This window comes from Megascapheus bottae, chromosome 18 (genome assembly GCF_031878675.1).
Source record: "Megascapheus bottae isolate mThoBot1 chromosome 18, mThoBot2.hap1, whole genome shotgun sequence".
NCBI classification, from domain to species: domain Eukaryota; kingdom Metazoa; phylum Chordata; class Mammalia; order Rodentia; family Geomyidae; genus Megascapheus; species Megascapheus bottae.
This window is the reverse complement of record NC_143526.1, coordinates 15,490,180-15,505,978: the sequence shown is the minus strand read 5'-3', so window position 1 is coordinate 15,505,978 and position 15,799 is coordinate 15,490,180. Positions and strand designations below refer to the sequence as shown.

At 40.9% G+C, this 15,799-nt stretch overlaps 1 protein-coding gene and 1 pseudogene across 1 annotated transcript in view; one reads left to right on the top strand and one right to left on the bottom strand.

Annotated features, from left to right (window-relative positions):
• Dtd1 (D-aminoacyl-tRNA deacylase 1) overlaps positions 1-15,799 on the top strand; it is a 165,763-nt gene that overhangs the window by 53,423 nt on the left and 96,541 nt on the right. The window lies entirely within an intron of this gene.
• On the bottom strand, positions 3,341-4,020 carry LOC150050146 (zinc finger CCHC domain-containing protein 9 pseudogene; annotated as a pseudogene).

Genomic DNA, 15,799 nt, shown 5'->3' with positions numbered 1-15,799 from the left:
GGCGCAAGTGGTAGAGGGCCATCCTTGAAAGCTACGGGACAGAGACCAGGCCCTGAGTTCAAGCCCTAGTACCAGCACAAGGGGGAAAAAAGATTCAGAACATGTAGATTATAAGATCTCATTGTCTTGTTTGTTCAGATTGGAAAAATGAAAGATTGGTATCTTTATCAAGATTACTGAAGATACTACAAGGTAATGGGTACTTTGATATGTAATTGACAGTTTGGTATAAGAAGCTGGTAATCTGGGAGAAGATCTTCACTAACCATACAACAGACAAAGGCCTCACATCTATGATATATCTATAGCCAAAAAAATTGAATCTCTCTAAAACAAATCTTCAAAGAAACAACCATCCCATTAAAAGATGGGCCAAAGACTTAAAGAGAGACTTCTCTGAAGAAGAAATAAGAATGGCCTATAGATGCATGAAGAAATGCTCCACATCTCTGGCCGTAAAAGAAATGCATTTCAAAACAGCGCTGAGGGCCCGGGAGTTTGGCCTAGCGGTTAAAGTGCTCGCCTAGCATGCACAAAGACCCGGGTTCGATTCCTCGGTATCCCACATACACAACCAAGCCGGAAGTGGCAGAGACGAGACACAACCAAGCCGGAAGTGGCAGAGACGAGACTGCAACAAGCGACAGAGAGCGAAAGCAAGCAAGCGGAGCCCAACCGAGTGGTGGCCGGAGCGAGCGGGGCCGGAGCGAGCAGGGCCGGAGCGAGCGGGGCCAGAAAGAGAAGGGGGCCAAAAAAAAACAAACAAACAAAAAAAAACAAAACAGCGCTGAGATTTCACCTTACTCCAGTTAGAATGGCCATGATCAAGATATCTAATAACAACAGATGCTGGCAGGGATGTGGCCAGGAGGTATCACTACTACACTGTTGGTAGAAGTGTAAACTCATTCAACCACTATGGAAAGCAGTATGTTGGTTCCTCAAAAGACTAAACATAGATCTCCCCTATGACCCAGCAATTCCACTACTTGGCATTTACCCAAATGTCCAGAAACAAGGACGTACTAAAGCACAGTGATGTTCATTGCAGCACTATTTACCATAGCAAAGATATAGAACCAACCCAGATGTCCCTTAGTAGATGATTGTATCACAAAGATGTGGTATTTATACAGAATGGAATTCTATGCTGCCATCAGAAAGAAGGACATCACTCCATTTGTAAGGAAATGGAAAGACTTAGAAAAAATCATATTAAGTAAAGTAAGCCAGACTCAAAGGAACTTAGGCTCAATGGTTTCCCTCATTTGTAATAATTCGTACAAACCTAGGATTCCCCTAGCATAAGATTATAATAGCTCAAACTCTAGATACATAAGGTCATAGGATGAGGCCAAATTAATGGACTGCCAGGACATGGAAACAAGAGCTTAATTATGAGTGACTGTTGTTCTTAATGTATTATGCCTTTTCTCTTCTCTTGTGTTGCCCTTTGATTAATCTTATATTGTTATAGTATCTGACTTTGTTACCTGTTATATTATATATATATTTATTTGTTTATTTGAAATAGGGGAAAAAAGATGAGGGGAGGGGATAAGAGAGGGAAATGGGGAAAAGAAGCTGGTAAAGCCTTCTTGGAAAACAGTCAGCAGTGTTGACCAATATTGGAATCGAATATATCTTAACTGAGTAATTTAATGTGTACACACTTCCCAGGAGTACTAACATATGTGCACATGAGATTAATACAAGGATGTTGTATTGTACATCCTAGTACCAATCTCAAATCTGAGGTACTAATCAGTAGAGGGAAGATTGAACATATAAGTCTCATCCATAGTGTGGAATGTTGTCTGTCAGCTAAGAAGAATGTATTCTGACACTTCAAAGTAGATAAGAAAAAAAGAAGTCATCCTTGCCCCCACCCCCTTGGTTCCACTTGCATTTAAATAGATATACAAAAAAAACCCATCTGGTCCATTCTGACTTTGTCATATTGGTGAATGGATACAGCTGCTTCAGATAACTCAATTGTGGCTCAGGGAGGTGAAATTACTGGTAAATTAACTTTCTTTTTCTGGCTCCAATCTCACATTCGTTTTTATTGCTGTCATTGTGTATGGTGAGTGAGGTTCCAACTGCCTGGGGAAGGATCTCCTGCTCTGGCAGGTGGTCTAGTCTCTCAGTTCCCTGTCCCTTTGGTTCCTTACTTGGGTCAGAAGGGCATCATTATCCTCTTTGAGGAGTGGTATCTCCTCTGAAAAGATTTCAGTAGGCCTGATACTCTGAAGTTTTCATGATACAATTTGGATTCAGTTTTGGAGGAAAGTTCATAAAGTGTCCATAGAATAGATAACTAACTACATTAATCTGTAGTCTTGACCGAGTGAAAGACTTTTTTTTTTTTTTTTTGCCAGTCCTGAGGCTTGAACTGAGGGCTTGAGCAGTGTCCTTGGGCTTTTTCCTCAAGACTAGCACTCTGTCACTTGAGCCACAGCATCAGTTCTGGCTTTTCTATGTATGTGGGACTGAGGAATCAAACCTGGGTCTTTGTGTATGCTAGGCAAGCATTCTAGCCAGACTCCTGGTCCCAAAAGACATTTTTTTGTGTGTGTGCTGGTAACCATGACTTGAACTCAGGGCCTTATGCTGTCACCAAACTTTCTTATGACTGGTGCTCTACTACTTGAGGCATTCTTTCAGTCTGGCTTTTTTTCAGCCCCAACTGGCTTTGAACTGAAATCCTTCTGATCTCAGCCTTACATATGAGCCATTGGTACATGGATGTATAGTTTATCTAATTTAATGAATCAAATTGTTTTTCACAAAGCTTTAGTAGAGTTACTTCTGTGAGCAAAGCTCATTATCTGTATATGTTCTTTTCACTTTTTCCACTTTATTGTGAGTTACTATTTAACTTGTAAAAGAAATAACCACACAGTCACCTTCACCTCTTAGTGTGACAAGTTTTTTTTTTTTTTTTGTTGTTGTTGTTGTTTTTTTGGTTAGTTGCAGAGCTTGATCTCAGGGTCTGGGTGCTGTCCCAGAGCTCTTTTTGCTCAATGCTAGTACTCTACCACATGGAGCCGCAACATGACTTCCTGTTTTCTGGTGGTTAATTGGAGCTAAGAGTCTTGTGGGCTTTCCTGCTGGGGCTGGCTTTCAACCAGGATCCTCAGATCTCAGGCTCCTGAGTAGCTAGGACCTTCAAGTCTGTATGGCTATGGCCAGGGTGGTTGATTTGGCCAGGCTTTTAGTGCTATTTGTATATATCAGGTTAAGCATGTATTATTTCATTCTCATGATTCTGCAATCTCTGGAAGGACTTTTAGCAAGGCATATTTGGTTTGTATTTTTTTTTTGCCAGTCCTGGGCACTATCCTTGGGCATTCTCAAGGCTAGAATATTTGGGTATTTTTGCTTTACGTTTCTACGGTTTAGGGACATCCAAAATTTCTTCATAATCTGCACTTAACCCCTTTGCCCAGCGACCAACCGTGACCATTTGATCTGGATTCTTACCCTCAGGGCAATCTTTCTTAAAATGTTCCACAGAGCCACAGAGTTTGCACCCACTACATCCCTGGGGATGTAGTCCAGTGCCCATATCTTGATTTTCAAGGGCAGCTGGGCAATCTGCAACTCCATGGCCAGGTTTCCTACAGTGGAAGCATAACATTGCATTTTTCTTTGCTGCTTGTCTTTTTATTCTTCTTTCTTCCCACTGATTGTCTTTCTTTAAAGCAACTGCAATTTCTTCTCTTACTTCCTGTTTGTTGAGATTCTCTCTCCATTGTGAACCATCTGGGAGTTCTGTCTTAAGTATTCATGAATCCATTCACATCTTCATTTAAGTACTCCTTTTTCTTTTTATTCTTTTTCTGCTTGCCCTGGAGTGCATCATTTTTAAGGGACAACCTCCTGGCTTCAGGTTGTTCATGTTTTGGAAGGTTTTGGCTCCTTCCTTCTTAAGGATCCCTTTTTCATGTCCTCCCATGATGTTGCAGAGAAAGGCCTCTTGTTACTGGTGGTTCTAACTCTTGCCTACCTGGTCATGATGTCTTCAGAGGTTCCTCAGGGATCGCATGTGAAGCCTCCAGAGCAGCTGAGTCCACGGAGCAGAGCAGCCCAGCCCTCCCTTCGGAGGGAGGCGGGCTGTCTATGAGTCATATGCATTGTTTATAGTCCAGTATTTAGTTTATAAGTATATTGTATAATTTCTGAGTAAGTGAATGTATGCTACTAGGGTCACGACCCACCTCTTTTACCAGTAGTATTTAGTATTACTAAGTTTAGAGCTGCCAGTCCTATGAGGGGCAGGGTCAGAGGGTCTTGGCAGTGGTGTCCACTGTGCACTCCTGTTACTTGGGTATTACAGTAGGTTACTCCTCTGGTATTCCCGTGGAGGGACCTGTGTGTTTGTTAGTCAGCTTCCTGTCACTCTGAAAAGAATCCCTGAGATAAATAACTTACAAGAAATTGTATTTGGGCTTGTGGTTTCAGTTCATTGCTTGGTTCTGTTGTTTGGGCCTGTGGTGGCACAGTGTGTTATAATTGAGCACATGCCAGAGGTTTTGCTCATGTATGGTAGCTAAGCCCTACCTTGTAAGTATTCTTCCACCTCCCAGTAGTGCTATGGGCCAGGGACTACGCCTTGAATAGGGAACGTTTTTTTTTTTTTTTTTGCAAATGGTGATTTAGATATTCACAGAACATCATTCACAAACCTCACCAAATTATTAGTACAGACGGCTACCAACAGTCTACAAGAAGCATACAAGTCTATCTTATCGTGTACCAAGTGATTCCATAGGCCTTATACCTTGAACTTTTTAAGCTAAAATATTTTTTATGCATTGAATTTTTTAAGGCTCATTTGTCCTTCATTAAGCTTTCCTCATTGTTAGCATTTTTTTTTTCTTTGTGGGTTGTGGGGCTTGAATTTGGCCTGGGTGCTGTCCCTGACCTTTTCAGCTCAAGGTTACTGCCCTACCCCTGAGCCTGGGGGTTGCCCCTGAGCTCTTCAGCTCAAGGCTACCACCCTACCCTTGAGCCAAGCCCTATTTGCCATTTTCTAGAGGTTAGATGGAGACAAGCGTGTCAGGTCCTTTTGTGCCTGGGCTGGCTTTGAACCTTGATCCTCAGATCTCAGCCTCCTGAGTAGCTAGGATTACAGGTGTGAGCCACCGTACCGGCTAAGGAATAATTTATTAGTGTATATTCTTTGTAATATCTGAACTTCACTTTTAACTGGACATCCTATATTGTGTTAAACCTGGCCACCGTAATTATTTGAAATTCTGTGAGAAAGTTTTATCTCTTCCCTGGACATGGAATTGTAATTTTGGTTTTATCATTTTTCCTGGTGTAGTTTTCTTCCTACTTTTTGCCGTCCTTTAGCAGTTAGATGTACTTTAGTGATAGCACTTTGTCTGCTTAGGTTTCTTTTAAAAGAACATGGGAAATAGTTTTGTTTGATTCAAATTTATGTATGTTTTAATCAAAGGATTTTTTTCGTTGCATGAGCCAAAAAGCACATTAGTTTCAGCCCCTATAAATGAAAGGCAGAGTTGAAGGAAACAGATTTGTGCTGAATTTCCCAGTACAGATGATGGGAGGGGCAAGGAAGAAAGACACTGATGTTTCTTTAAGCAGCCCTGGGAGGCTAAAGCAACAGCCAGCAAATGGATTCCTTCAAACTGTCAGTGTGAGGCACTTGTGACTGCATAAGATCCCCAACTTCTAGCAGGCATGAGAGAATTCTAAGTGGATGTGGAAACGGAGGGCTGAGGTGATGCCAAAGGGATCTGTGTAGTTTGCTTTAAAAAGAAAAGCAGACCTTTTGTTTCCTGGGAGAATACCTAGCCCCTCAGATGGTGTTGCTTTTCATTAAAGCAGCAATTTTGCAGTCACCATTACCTTGGGTGTTTTGTTCTCAGCAGCTGCTACCCATCAAATCAGGGCCTGCTTTTCATCACCAGCAGGTGTTCCAAGAAGCAGACGGGATCAAAGATGGCTCAGTTCCTCCTGGAGAAGAGACTGCTGCTGTCACAGGGTCCTCACTCACCCCTCTGGAGCTGAAAGCTCACTGATAGGGTCAAGCTGAAAGGAACTGTTGCTGCTCTGCTATTTTCTTACCAGTTCATTTGTGACAGATGTGGCACTTGAAGGTGAGATCCTGCCCGGCACATAGTAGGCATTTTATTAGCTTGTTGACCCAGTCAGAGCATTGTTTCTTTGCCCTGCCACATTCAGGTAATCTTTAGCGATTGTGATATGGATTATATTAGCTCTACCTAAACTGAAAACTGTCTTTTGTGTTAATAAGTCCAATTACTTGTCATTTCCTTCTGAGCTATGGGACCTAACTCCTGCCAGATTTCACAGAGGCCTTCAGTATCTCCCCAGGGGGTCTGGTGCCCTCAAATCCCAGCATCTCTCTTTTCTCTCAGGGACTCTGCCTCAGGCTCTCTTTTTACTGACACATCTTCAGCACCTGGCACATTACTTGATCTGCAGAAGGACCTCATCAGGTACACAGAAGCAGAGAATGGTTTGTATATCCCAGGCAGGAAATGCTTATAGGTTCAATGGTACTCAGGGAAACTCATTAAAATATCTGCACATACGTTTAGTTAATAAATTTAGTCTGAGGGTGCTAATTCCCTTTTTACAAGAAAGCAAGAAGCATTGCTTTTGGCATAACTTCCTGAAGGTGTTATGTCTGTGTCTCAAACACAGACATACTCTTGAACAGAACAACATATGTTTGTCCATGTGTTTATATTTTTTAGATACCAGATGTATATAGTACCAGCTTTTATTATCTATTTTTGAATTATGTTTTAAAGCTTAACATATTCTGGGACATTGATGTAGGAATGAGGCCTGAATGCTACCTGATTATAGGACATGGTTTTGCAAGCTGTTTTGAATTTTGAATGTTCTTGAAATTCTTTTTATGGGATGCCTGTATGTCAACCATACAGATTGTAAACACTAGACCATTTCCTGACAGTTCTAGAAATCAGCAAGAAGTTATGATTTCTGTGAAGCTTTTGGAGGGAGAGTTTGAGCCAGAAGAGTGGCAGCCATACTCTAGCATTTATTCCCACCAATGAGGGGTGGAGGAGCTGAGTTATAAGTCAATGGGCATCAATTTGTCCTCTGCCATTTTGTCAGCTGACCCACACATTGACAAGTCTAGCAGAGGGCTTGGGATAGCCACTGTCACCAGAGGTTAGGGGATAGAAACTGAGCTGTCCAGGCTGCCTCTGGGCTATGCATCAGGAGCCATGGGGAATTTTCTGAATGAGGTGAGCTGAGCTCCTTTCATCCAGGCTAGAGTCTCATTACTCTTCTTTCATGAGGAAAGTCAAACACCTTTAGTTGGCCTTTTCCAAATGATTCTGTTTCTTGGCTTCTTACAGCTAAAATGCAAGGTCATTGGAAGGTTATTGTTTCAGCTTTAATGCTATTGAATTGAACATTTCTACAGCTGTGGCCTCTGTGTTTTCAGGTATTTGTTTTCCTTTGCTCTGTGAGGTGAATTTCACACTGTGTGTCTGGGAAGGGGACTCCCCAAAGCATTTGTTTTCAAGCTTCATTAACAGGGGATCTTCTATAGATGTAATCATATTTGGACACCAGTATAACAACTTGAGTTGCTGTTTGACATGGAGACTCCAGGTGTCAGAGAGCTCAGAGCCATTTATTTACAGGAGTGCAAGGGAAAGGGGTTCTCCAAGGCCACCTCCAAAGAGCCCTGGGTCATAGTGTGGAAATCACAGCTCTGGAAGGAGTCAGACATTTGTGAGCAGGATCATTATGCTGCTTTCTTTTTCAGGATCTTACCACCTCCCTTACACTAGCACCTATCTCTGACATGTCCCTCTGGACCTGTATTAAACTGGAGACTAGATATCTCTGCCTGAAAACCCATCATTTTTAGCCCTTTCTCTGCTGAGTTTCTTTTTCCATAATGTTCCAGATAGCCATTGGCTCAGACTCCTGGGATTTGTCCCTCTTCTTGGCCTCCTGTTTGTTCATATCTTGACAAAGTGAAAACAACTTTACTGGTAAGCATTGATAGAGCACTTGCTCTGTGGACCCTTTTTTTTCTTTTGTGCTTTGCTCATCTCTAACTGATATGTTAGGTGCCTCCACAGGTCAGGTGAATATGACCCATATTTTTAATCTTTTTGTGTAATCACTGAACTTGAGGCTCTTTTATGTCAGATAGGATTTATTCTAATTACTCCTGGTGAGTCTTATTTCCCTTGTGTATCATGGCTTGTTTGATATGCCTTGACTACTTTAATCACAATAGGCTCCTCTGTAATCTTTGCTGCTCCTCTTTCAGGGTGAAGATTACACAGGCTGTGTGTTGAGTGCTGTTTCCCACTGCTTCTCTGTGGAATCAGCTCATATACGCCCATGTTCTTATTCCAGGCCTGTACTTTCACTTTGTCACTTACTTGGCTGCAAATTTGTGTACTTGCTTTCTGCTCTTCTCATGCTAAGAATGGATGCATCTTCACTTCAGGATGTGAGTGCCAGCCAGAGCTGGCTGTGTGTACTGCTGATGTGTAGAGCCATTTGTTACTATGTGTGAAATTTAAGTTATTTCCATTTGACTTTTCAAGTGCTCATTCTTCATCTGCAATTAATTATGAACTCTTTAAGACAGGAACCAGAACTTAAATATCCTGACAACACCCATCACAGTGCACAGAGCAGGCAGTTAAAAAGTACTTGTTTTCCACTAGAGTTCTAAAAAAAGTCTTTATGGGATAAAGGGGCTTTGTGTCTCTGACATGAGAATAGGATCATGGTATGGCTAATTCTTCTTGCAATCTTATTGTTCAAATCCTGGGTTTGTGAAAACCTCGATCTGAACTAACCCAGGAGAACAAAAGAGCCCATGTAATGAAACCTGAGGCTTCTGTACATAAAATCAGCACCACCACCACCATCATCATCAGTATTGCCTATTAATAGAAAACCCTGAGTCTGGAGTGTTGGTAGCATTCATAATAAATTATAGCACATCATTTATTTTAGTGCTTGTCACATAGTTTAATTCTGCAGATTCTCCAGTGTGCTAGTCATGTAGTTGTGGTGACCACCTTATGGAAATGGGAGTTGAGAGATGCCTTATATTCCTTCCTCAGCACTCCTTAAGACAGTCTATACTGCATAAAGGCCCTTGAACCTGAAAGTATATGGGCTTCTTTTGACCAGTAGAACAAAGAAGGGGAACAAGAGAGGCTGCTACTTTTAACATTTTCAGTCTTAGTCAAGGTTCCCCTCTCAGTCTCTAGTATTTATTTACTTTTCTGAGACCTTGGTCTCATTACAGTTTCAATTTTGTTCTCCACCTTAACAACTCATTTAATTGAAAACATTTCAATTGAAAAACATTTGAAACATTACAGTTGTAAAGGATCTGGGGTCATATAGAGGTTTTAATTGATCCCTATATTGGACAAATAGAGCTCTTCAGCAAAGGATCTCATTTTCATTTTTTTTCTCAAGGCTTTTATTCTGTCTCCATCAGTGCAGAACAGCTTAATGTTTTTGGCCAGTTGTACTCTGAGTTATGCTACTTTTAAAACATTGACTTCATAACCTAGAGGCTGAAGCCAGAACAAGCTGGATAACTTATTCCTGTGCTATTTATTGCATAAGGCATTAGAAACAACACCAACATGGTCATCTGTTTCGCTTTTCATAGACTCTGTCATCACTTTAATTGGTTGTTGTTAGAACAGATGTTTTAAAAGGAATATTTTGGCATGACCATATTTGTGTAATTTCTGATGACTTGTAGGGCATTAGATGTACTTTTTTCTCTTTCTTTCTTTCTTTCTTTCTTTCTTTCTTTCTTTCTTTCTTTCTTTCTTTCTTTCTTTTTTTTTGGTAAAAGGAGTTGTGGAACAGAGCAGTCTTTTGAACCTCATAGACTGTGGAGGAAGATGTTTGAAGGCAGCGGTCATGAACTTGGGAAGCTTGAGTCAGCCTGCAGAAGTCTTTCCATTTACAGCCAGTAGAACCTTCAACAGCAATCACATATCTAGTCACCTTGAAAGATGTTTCTAAGGAGGCAGAAGCCAAGTTTCTGTTGTTTAAAAGTAAGCAAAATTAGATACAAAAATTTCCCACTTATTGAGAAAGAGCTTATGAGCCATTTAAGGATTTTGCCATGTCAGTACCTTTGTAAAGTGGTGAGCTATTAGTGTGACCTTGTTCTATGCCATAAGTAAGTGATGCTGTGAGTTTAAATGTCTAGTTAAGGCTCTCCGAACTTGGGTATTTATAGTAAAGCTTATGAATACTAACATAAAAAAGATTTGTTGCTGGGCACTGGTGGCTCACACCTGTAATCCTGCTTATTCAAGGGCTGAGATTTGAGGATTGTGATTTGAAACAAGCCCTGGCAGGAAAGTCTTTGAGATTCTTATCTCCAGTTAACCACCAAAAAGCCGGAAGTAGAACTGTGGATCAAGTGATAAAGCAGTAGCCTTGAGAAAAAAGGGGGCTTAATGTTTAAAAGAATCAAAATACACTTCTCAAATTACTATTTTACAGTGTTTGCAAAATAACATGACAACTCAGCATTTTTTATTTTATTTATTTTTACTTTTTTGCCAGTCCTGGCTTGAAGTCAGGGCCTGAGTACTGTCCTCGGGCTTTCTCAAAGTTAGATCTCTACCACTTGAGCCACAGAACCACTTCCAGCTTTTTTCTATGTATGGAAATCTTTGTTGCCAGAACTCATACTAAATTTTAGTTTACCTAGGTATATATTGCCCGTCGTTCATGTAGCTTATAGTACCGAGAAATCAAACCTGGGTCTTCATGCATGCTAGGCAAGCACTCTGCCACTAGGCCAAACTCCCGGCCTTTTTAACTGTATTTTTTTTGTCTTTTCTTTTTTGGTACTAGGGATTGAACTCAGGACATTGCACTTGCTAGGCAAGCGCTTTGCCACTGAGCTACATCCCAGCCCACAACTCAGCATTTTGAAGAAATTTAGGTTCAGAAAAAGCCACCAAGTTTGAAGGGATTATTTTAAGTGGTCTTTATTCTTCTATACTACTTAATTTTTTAAATTAGTATACATTAGTTATATAAGAGAAGACTTCAGCTGGGCATGGTGGCTCACACCTATAATCCTAGCTACTCAGGAGGCTGAGATCTGAGGATCAGTGTTCAAAGCCAACCTGGGCACAAAGTACCTGAGACTCTTACCTCCAATTAACCTCTAGAAAACAGGAAGTGGGGCTTGGCTCAAGGGTAGGGTGGTATCCTTGAGCTGAAGAGCTCAGGGACAGTGCCCAGGATGAGTTCAAGCCCCATGATCTACGAAATAAAGACTTCATTGTGACATTTTCCACTTATGTATACAGTATTCCAATTAGTCTAGACTTCCTAGGTTTACAAGGGTCTTGCAGCTGAGAGTTTGGCCTACTAATAGAGTGCTTGCCTAGCATGCATGAAGACCTGGATTTGATTCCCTGGTACCACATACATAGAAAAACTGGGAGTGGTTCTGTGGCTCAAGAGGTAGAGTGCTAGCCTCGAGGTTTAGCCCAAGGACAGTGTTCAGGCCTTGAGTTCCAACTCCAGGACTGGCAAAAAAAAAAGTATCTAGCTATCTAGCTGGGTTTTGCCTCATTCTTTCCATCACATGTTCTGAGAATAAGGAGCACTCTGTCACTGTTTATCAAGTTAATGAATTGCTCATGGAGTAAACTGACCAGATGTCACTTGTACCAAGGGAGTATCTTATTGATGGCATGCCATCTGGTTTGTATGGTCTTATTGCTATCTATGCATGTTAACTGATAGCTTGGCTGTATGCTTTGTCTGGATGTTCAGTCCTAAGCTAAAATTCCAAGGTTTTCTTAGATGTCGTAAGCCAGTTGAGATCAGTTATCAATTTCAAAAAAGTTTTTTTCTAGTTTGTATTCACCTAACGCCAAAATGTTTAAGCTTTTCTGGTGTGGGAAATACAGCAAATCAAAGTACATAGCAGACTATTTCTATGAATCATCTTTTATAACTCCTCTGATTTTTTTTTTTTTTTGTGGGCTATGGGGCGTGAACTCGGCCTAGGCACTGTCCCTGAGCTCTTCAGCTCAAGGCTACCCACCCTACTCTTGAGCCAAGCCCCACTTCTCATTTTCTAAAGGTTAATTGGAGATAAGAGTATCAGGTCCTTTTGTGCCAGGACTGGCTTTGAACCTTGATCCTCAGATCTCTGCCTCCTGAGTAGCTAGGATTATAGGCATGAGCCACTGCGCCCAGCACTCCTCTGATTTTTACCTTTCATTGAGGGAATGGATGGGAGGGATGTAGTTATTACCAGATTCCTGCTCTTATATAACAATCAGAAGAGACTAGAGTGATGGCATTTTTTTTGACATTTATGATTCTTGATCGTTTTAGAATTGTGTTTGACTAAAAGTTTCTTTGGAGTATTATCACACATCATTTTCAAATAACTTTTTTTTTTTTTTTGCCAGTCTTGCGGCTTGAACTCAGGGTTTGGGCACTGTCCCTGAAGTTCTTTTGCTGAAGGCTAGCCCTCTACCACTTGATCCACAGCACCACTTATGCCTTTTTCTGTCTATATGGTATTGAGGAATCAAGCCTAGAGCTTCATGCATGCTAGGCAAGCACTCTACCACTAAGCCACATTTCCAGCCCCAAGCTTTAATTCTTCAAAGGCGGTTCTTATCTAAAATGATTCTAAAACTTGACTCTTAACAGAATATAGTATTTCTAATTCTGCAAGGGAAACAAACATTGAAGTCTTTCTGCTACTAACTGCTGGGGTAATTTGGTGGCTCGGTTGGACTAGAGTATTTTACAGCCAAGCATCTCACTAAACAATGACAGTATTATCTGATTAGTTTTACTTCATTTAAAAATGCTTGTATCCCAAGTGAAATAAAACCCTATATTAAGATAGTTTTCCATTTAGAATTCACAATTTAAAAAAATTATTTGTGTTTGGCTTGTTCTAATACAAGTCATTTCAAAGTCACCTTTTCAAAAATATGGGCAATAAAAAAGAGAAAATGCCTAACTACCACATTGTATTTCTCAGGTTCATATTTTTCCTAGTAATTGCATTATACAATCTCTACATTACTATGTAGATATATATCAGAGAAACTGATAATTTTTTTTTTACCTACTTGATATGCTGATGTAAGTATACACAGGAACTGTTGTTGCAATTGAAAGACCAACCAATAATAATTTTATTGACTTGGAAGCCTGGCTGCCTTGATTTCCAGTTGCTTGCAGTGTTTAAAGTAACTGACAACCAAGATCATTACCAAAGTTTATGTTTAAAAAAAAAAAAGAAAGGGAAGAATGAGGAATGGAAAAATGCTATTTAAATTACATACAGCTTGTAGCAGTTCCATAGGGAGTGTGGTTCACTTGGGTCACTGAAAATATGGTCATTATATTGAAAGTTAAAAATAATTTTACTTGGAGAGGACTTTAAGAACAAATCCCCCAAAGCCCAAATGAACTTAAAAGTACATAAAAGGGATTTCTGGTCAGCAGGCACAATTTCAAGTGTTCCTTTGTAGAAGGTTGTTCATTCTGTGGGTTTGCCTGCACTTTGAGGCTACATGTGATCCTTTCACCCCAAATTGAGTGAGTGGTTCTGTTGACAAGGTTGATACTGTCTTCTCTGAAGAAGATGATAACCCTCCTCTGTTACCACCATTAGTGTTTACCACTTGCTCTTGAAGCCCTGTAGGGGTCTCAGAGGAGCCCTTGACTCTGGTAACTGAAATCTGCCTGCCTGTGCTCCCTAGGGTACTATGGGCAGGGCCGCCTGAGTGCCTGTCAAAGACCTCTGACTGTAGACATGTTGCTGAAGCCCCTGACCTTCAGCTCCTGAGAAGTGTGTTCTGTGGGGGCACATGGGTCTTTAAGTCAGATCACCTGTGTTGATACCTAGCAGATTACTTCCAAACCTAAATGCTCCACACCACAGTCAACTTAAATTTTTTTTTATTTTAAAGTTGATATACAGAGGGGCTACAATTATTTAAGTTATGTAACCAGTACATATCTTTTTTTTTTTTTTTTTTTTTTTTTTTTTTTTTTTTTTTTGCCAGTCCTGGGCTTGAGCTCAGGGCTTGAGCACTGTCCTTGGACTTTCTCAAGGCTAGAGCTCTACCACTTGAGCCTCAGCACCACTTCCGGCTTTTTTCTATGTATGTGGTACCGAGGAATCGAACCCGGGTCTTCATGCATGCTAGGCAAGCACTTTAACCACTAGGCCAAACTCCCGGCCCCACCAGTACATATCTTTTTGAACAGTGTCACCTGTTCCCTCATTTTCCCCCAGTTTTTTTCCTCTAGACTCCTCTCTCCTACAAGTCGTATAGTTCGTTTTCAACATGGGTATCAGTGGCTGCATTAATTCACCTTTTATCCCACCATTATTTCTCCTTCTCTTTCTTCTTTTGTTGGTCATGGAGCTTGAACTCTGGGCCTGGGTGTTGTCCTTGAGCCCTTTAGCTCAAGGCTACCACTCTACCCCCTGAGCACAACACCACTTCTGGTTTTCTGGTGGTTAATTGGAGATAAGAGTCTCATGGACTCTCATACCCGGTCTGGTTTTGAATCGATCCTCAGGTCTCAGTCTTCTGAGTAGCCACTATGCCAAGCTCTCCCACCATTTGTATACTTTGCCTTCTCCTCCCCAGATCAGATAAACTTATATATAAGACAGAAGATATAGGGGCTGGGAGTTTGGCCTAGTGGTAGAGTGCATGCCTTGCATGCACGAAGACCCTGGTTTGATTCCTTGGTACCACATACATAGAAAATCTTGAAGTGGTGCTGTGGCTCAAGTGGTAGAGCCCAAGGACAGTGCTCAAGCCCCAGGACTGGCAAAAAAAAAAAAACCCAAAAGACAGAAGATATAGAAATCAAAAGCAGTGAAAAAAGAAAAAACAAAAAACCCCCCCACAAATAGTACAATGAAAAACCTCATTTCCATTTTTTGGAATTCATTTTGATAAAGCATCATTTTGTATGGTCATATGCACATAGCTATTGAGCCCTTGTGATTCTCTCCTAAGGAAAAATCTTCCTTTGGTCTCAATAGTCAACTTTTTTTTTTTTTTTTGCAAGTCCTGGGGACTGAACTCAGGGCTTATGCATCGTCCTTGGGTTTTCCTCAAAGCTAATGCTCTGCCACTTGAGCCACAATGTCATTTCCAGCTTTTCTATGTATCAAACCTGGGTCTTCGTGTACACTAGGCAAGCACTCTACTACTAGGCCAAACTCCCAACCCCCATAGTCAACATTTTTAACCCTGTTAATGTGGGTCAAGAACTTTCACCATTTTGCCTGATAGTTCTATCCAGGATTCTCAGGAAGTTATCATCAAGAAGCTTTTGGCAGGTGACCTCAGTTTCTTGGCCTGTGGACATTTTTCTGCCATATCTCTTTTGGTATATAGGTCAGCCTTATTCATGTCAACCAATTGAGGTTGATTGGTCACCAGGAAAATCACTGGAGACCACTTGAAGGCTAGTTGCTATATACTTCCAAATGTGCCTCCCAGCTGGTAAAATTTATCCTGTCATCCTATGATAAGCTCAGTGATGAACAGAATGCTCATTGAGTATGACCATTATGTAGTGAGTTGTATTTTGGAGGGATTGTAGAAGTGACTGCCTGGTCATAATAGGGAAAGGCTTGGTTTCTGATGTGTGCATGGTGGAGGCATTTTATCCTGACTATTATCTTTAAATCAGTTGTAATACTTAATTTAGTTTTTATGAAGAA